We start from the raw sequence: 6000 nt of genomic DNA on the forward strand, positions 1-6000 counted from the left end.
ACAACATGAAGAACTGTATTAGGCATTAGAAAGGTTGAGAACTTTTACCTGTCCATACTGGCTGCTGCCGCCATATGATCCACTCTGTGCAGAAAATGTTTTAAAATTACAACTTTTATTTTTCAATAGTCAATATTCAAAAGAGAATTTACAACAAAATTGCTTACAAAATTTGCACATGGTTAATATACCGAATATTACAGCTAAAGATGTTTTGATATGATTTGGAAGAGACATTTCAGATCTCTAACAAACAGAGCTCTTTTCTGCTATTCATTAAATCAGGCCCCTTTATTTTCCTGTGTAAGCCTAAAAGAAACTTTACTTGCATTAAGTGTCGCCCTAATTTTACAATAAGCATCACCCTAATTTTAATGAATCCCTTGAAGAAGGAGCAAAGCACTTCTGAAGCATGTTTGAACCATGTACAGCGCTAATATCCTTATCTACTATGTATTACTGAGACTCACACTGTATTGAATGCTTTAGTAATAGCCAAACGTGCTGTCTGCATTAGCTGCTGGTGCAATATGATCCACTCTTTTAAAAAAAATGATTGATTTGTTTGCTTGTTACTTACGCACAGTATATTTACAACTACCTGTCTAATTTCCAAGAAACTGAGTGATTTAAACATTATGAAAGAATTATCTACAAAATAAATAGATATATTTATATGTATATTTTGTCTATTGTGCAGAGCAAGTGAGTGGCTGAGAGGTATGTGTGTGTTTGTGTGTGTGTGTACATACAGGCCTGAAGGAGATACAGCAAAGTCTCGGTTATCCGTCCTTCGATAATCCAACATTCTGGATTATCTGACATCGTGGCTGCTTGGGGGCATGGCTGTAGGCATTTCCGCCCCCCCCCAGACACCCCCCAAACATGACAGGCATGACGGGGAAGCAAGCTGGGAGGAGGGAATTGAGCAAGCAAGAGAGAGAGCCGGGGATGGAAGCGGGAGAGAGGGAGAGAGAGACGAGGAGGGAAGCGAGCTAGAGAGAGAGAGAGAGCTGGGGATGGAAGCAGGTGGGTGGACCATATACAGTAGAGTCTGGATTATCCAACATTTTCGGCTATCCAACTATCAGACCGCCTGCTTATGTTGGATAAATGAGACTCTACTGTACTTGAAAAGATGTGGAAAATAATAAGATACTATGCAAAATCCTCAAACATCCAGGCCTCTGGTAAAGGACCCAAGATTAAGAAAGATGCAGACCATCCATAGAGAAAGGAATGCATTTTTTTCTGAAATGAAATTATAATCACCCTAAATTAAGGCACTATGAAACTACTCTGTAAGATCTTGGGGATACTGACTCTGGGGGAACAAATGATTTAGGAGAGGCAGATAGCTAAGTTCAGATCAGTGGTGGGTTCTAAATGATTTTGCTAACGATTCGAGTGCATGCTCACGCATGTGCAATGCTTCTGCACATGTGCAGAAGCGTCCCGGGTAGGTGGGCAGAGCCTCCCGCTGCCAGCACTACCGGTTCTAAGAACCGGTCTGAACCGGGAGCAACCCACCGCTGATTCAGATCCATATAAGGAAGACTGTTAAACAACGATTTTCCATAACCCAAGAAATTATGGATCACAATGGTGATAAGCCATTGATTTCATTTAACTATAGAGGAATTCCTGACAGTCGGATTGATAAGATGGTTGTCTGGTGTGCCTAGAGAGATTGTGGGTTTTCAATCTCTAGAGGTTTTTGAGACTCCTACTTCTCAGTTTTCCTGCATCTTGCATAGGATAGGATTTAGATGGTTCTAGATTCCAATTCTGCAATCCTAGCTTTCTTTTGTGTAACCGAGTAACCGAGTTGGAAAGGACCTTGGAGGTCTTCTAGTCTAACCCCCTGCTCAAGCAGGAAACTCTATGGTAGTGATGACGAACTTGTGGCACACGGAGCCATATCTGTTGGCACGCGAGCCGTTGCCCTAGCTCAGCTCCAACATGCATGTGTGTGCTGGCCAGCTGATTTTTGGCTCACACAGAGTCTCTGGGAGGGCGCTTTTGGCTTCCAGAGAGCCTTTGGGGGGGGGTGTTTGGGGAGGGAAGTCTTTGGAGCCTGGGAAGGGAGAAACACGAGCCTACTGGGCCCATCAGAAATTGGGAGAGGCTGTTTTCAGCCTCCAGAGGGCCTGTGGGGGGGGGGCAGGGGAAGCTGTTTTTGCCCTCCCCAGGCATTGAATTATGTGTGGGTACTAGCACATGCGTGATAGCACACACGCATGCTCTTTCGACACCCAAGGAAAAATAGGTTTGCCATCACTGCTCTATGGCATTTCAGGAAAATGGTTGTCCAATCTCTTCTTAGAAACCTCCAGTGTTAGACCATCTACAACTTCTGGAGGCCACTAGTTCCACTGATTAATTGTTCTAATATACTGTATACGTATATTGTTCTAATATGTTACCTACGTTTTTAAATCAAAAGAATGTTTACCTGTCCATATTGGCTGCTGCTGCCACCATAGGATCCACTCTGTGCAGAAAATGATCACAAATTATCCAAGGATGATCTTAAATATAATTGTACAAAGCTGCTAGGCCCCCTTTTTTCCTTACTTCTACAGCATTTTATAGCTGCTTCTCTTTCTTAATTTCGATATCATTCTCCTTTAGTAAGTCATACAACTGGTAAAAAAGCACTCACTCCCTACGTATATCTGCCAGATCTATACGAAGTTCTGATATCGTTCAGAACATCAAAAACTGCATACTGTTTTTTTTCTTAGAAATGTACAATTATATATAATATCTGCATCAAACAAGATCTTACCTGTCCATATTGGCTGCTGCTGCTGCTGCCATAGGAGCCACCTGATACCCCCTGTACAGAAAATGTATGAAGTTAATATGTGCATTTAATTATTTCCTTGAATAAATGCATCAATACCTACATATGTCACCTGTGCTCTCTATGTAAAGAGCCCTATCATTTATGTATAGAACCAGTTAACATTAGAGGGCAATATTGGCTATGATTTGAGGTTCCTCAAAGGAAAATGATTAAAAGCCCAATTGTCCTTACCCCACATTCATTCATTCATTCATTCATTCATTCATTCATTCATTCATTCATTCATTCATTCGATTTGTATGCCGCCCCTCTCTGAAGACTCAGGGCGGCTCACAACATACAATATAAAACAGTGAATACAGAGACAAATGTAATTAATTAAAAACTATGTAAGCTAAAAAAAACAACCCAATATATTAAAAATCAATCAAACAAATTCAAACCGCAGCCATTCATCACAATTATTGGCCAGGGGGTCTAGATCTAATTGCTCAAGCCTGGTGACATAAGTGACTCTTAAGACTCTTGTGGAAGGCGAGGAGGGTGGGGGCAGTGTGAATCTCTGGGGGGAGCTGATTCCAGAGGACCGGGGCCCCCACAGAGAAGGCTCTTCCCCTTGTCCCCACCAAGCGACATTGTCTGCTTGATGGGACCTGGAGAAGGCCAACTTTGCTATATAGGGCTTTGTAGGTCATTATAGCTACTTCTCTTTCTTAATTATATATATATATATATATATATGTATATATACAGTGTTCCCTCGCTTTTCGCGGGGGATGCGTTCTGAGACCGCCCGCAAAAGTTGAATTTCTGCGAAGTAGAGATGCGGAAGTAAATACACTATTTTTGGCTATGAACAGTATCCCAAGCCTTCCCTTAACACTTTAAACCCCTAAATTGCAATTTCCCATTCCCTTAGCAACCATTCAGATTATTACTCACCATGTTTATTTATTAAAGTTTATTAAAAAAAATATTTATTAAAGGCAGATGAAAGTTTGGCGATGACATATGACGTCATCGGGTGGGAAAAACTGTGGTATAGGGAAAAAACCCGCAAAGTATTTTTTAATTAATATTTTTGAAAAACCGTGGTATAGACTTTCCTCGAAGTTCGAACCCGCGAAAATCGAGGGAACACTGTATATATTATTTATTAATCAGATTTGTATGCCACCCCTCTCAGCAGACTCGGGGCGGCTCACAGCAATAATAATACAATATAAACAAATCTAATATTTAAGTTAATTTAAAAAAACCCAATTTAGAAACCAATCATACATACTAGCATACCATACATAAATTTTATAAGCCTAGGGGGAGGGAAAATGTCAATTCCCCCATGCTTGATGACAGAGGTGGGTTTTAAGGAGCTTACGAAAGGCTAGGAGGGTGGGGGTAACTCTGATATCTGGGGGGAGTTGGTTCCAAAGGGTCAGGGCCGCCACAGAGAAGGCTCTTCCCCTGGGTCCCGCCAAACGACATTGTTTAGTTGACGGGACCCGGAGAAGGCCAACTTTGTGGGACCTAACTGGTTGCTGGGATTCGTGCGGCAGAAGGCGGTCCCGGAGATACTCTGGTCCGGTGCCATGAAGGGCTTTATAGGTCATAACCAACACTTTGAATTGTGACCGGAAACTGATCGGCAACCAATGCAGACTGCAGAGTGTTGGTGTGACGTGGGCATATTTAGGAAAGCCCATGATAGCTCTCGCAGCTGCATTCTGCATGATCTGAAGTTTCCGAACACTTTTCAAAGGTAGCCCCATGTAGAGAGTATTACAGTAGTCGAGCCTCGAGGTGATGAGGGCATGAGTGACTGTTTTCACACAGAAACAATTTAACTATGAGTTGTCTAGAACATCCCAGCCATGGATAGAATGTGTACGATTCCCATTGGTATCTTTTTCCTATCAAATTGTACAATTATGGGGAAGAAAAACATATTTACCTTTGGACAATTACTACTGCTGATTATTTTACCAATAGTGCTCTGTAAGGGAAAACACATGTTCAAATGTATTTAAAATTCATTCTTTTTTGGTTATTTTTCATTAAGAATTACAAGTCTTTCCTTTGAAACACAAAGACCATACAACCTAGATTAATGGACACAACTATTCCCTCAATCAACACTATGGAAGTAATTTGCCATATTTTTTTTTTGTGATGTTTTTCAGTTTAGTGTCACTAAACTGAAGTTCAGTTCACTTTCACTTGTGGCAAAAGTGACCCTGGTATTTTTCCATTGATGTATGAGTCAGCCCCATCCTGCTCAGCTTGCATATTTAACTTTTATCTTTCTTTCTTGTTAAAATGGAGACTTTTCAATCATTGCAAAATAAATGACACCTATACAATCTGATTCAGGTACTTTCTAGATCAACCCTTCCACCTACAACATACAGTGAGAGCTTTCAATTATGTTTTATTAGCTATATGAAGGGAAAACAGACAATTTTTGCATGACTCCATAAAATATTTCCATCATTACTTGAATTTTAGCATGTTTGTTAACCCATTTGTTAAAAAAATTAGTTAGGTTTCTGCTTTAGCTTCATCTCTTAAGTAATAGCTTCGGAGTCACATTCAGTGATTTGGGCAGCTATAAAAATAGATTAATACACATAGAAATAAAAATATTTTAACATATTGCAAATAATACATTTTCTTAGTGACTTGCAGTTTCCAATATCTGATGCACACTTATTCTAAGGTGGCTGAGAATTCGTTTAAAAGAGCATAACATAACTGAGAATGCACAGAAGGAAAATAGCAAAAAGTCTCCTTTGACTGAAGTTGTTGTATTTTATTCAAAACAAACAGTGAATTCTATTATTTAACATTCCACATAAGCAGTGGTGAGTTGTTACCGGTTCACCTGGATTGGGCAAACTGGTAGCAGCGGCGCTGGGAGGCTCCGCCCACCCACCTGGATGCCTCTGCGCATGCGCAGAAGCGCCCCACATGTGTGTATGTGTGCTCCCAATAGTGAACCAATAGCAACAGAATTTGTAACCCACTACTGCACATAAGTTGCAATGTTATGAAATTTTCCACTTCAAAGCTCCATTAAGAAAGATTGTCAGATTAATTTAAGCGCCATTTAAATCAAGGGAGATGATTTAGAAAAAGGGACCTACCCCATCACAAGGATTTCTGTTCCCCTGAGAATAAGAACCACCCTG

At 40.6% G+C, this 6000-nt stretch overlaps 1 long non-coding RNA gene across 1 annotated transcript; it reads right to left on the reverse strand.

The window, feature by feature from the left end:
* Nucleotides 1-2791: 2791 nt before the first annotated feature.
* LOC139165787 (uncharacterized) lies at nucleotides 2792-6000 on the reverse strand. Its single transcript, XR_011558803.1, has 3 exons — nucleotides 5956-6000; nucleotides 4764-4805; nucleotides 2792-2842 (listed from the first exon to the last, which is right to left on the reverse strand). It is a non-coding gene; the product is annotated as an uncharacterized lncRNA (long non-coding RNA).

This window comes from Erythrolamprus reginae, chromosome 3 (assembly GCF_031021105.1).
Source record: "Erythrolamprus reginae isolate rEryReg1 chromosome 3, rEryReg1.hap1, whole genome shotgun sequence".
Lineage (NCBI taxonomy): Eukaryota > Metazoa > Chordata > Lepidosauria > Squamata > Dipsadidae > Erythrolamprus > Erythrolamprus reginae.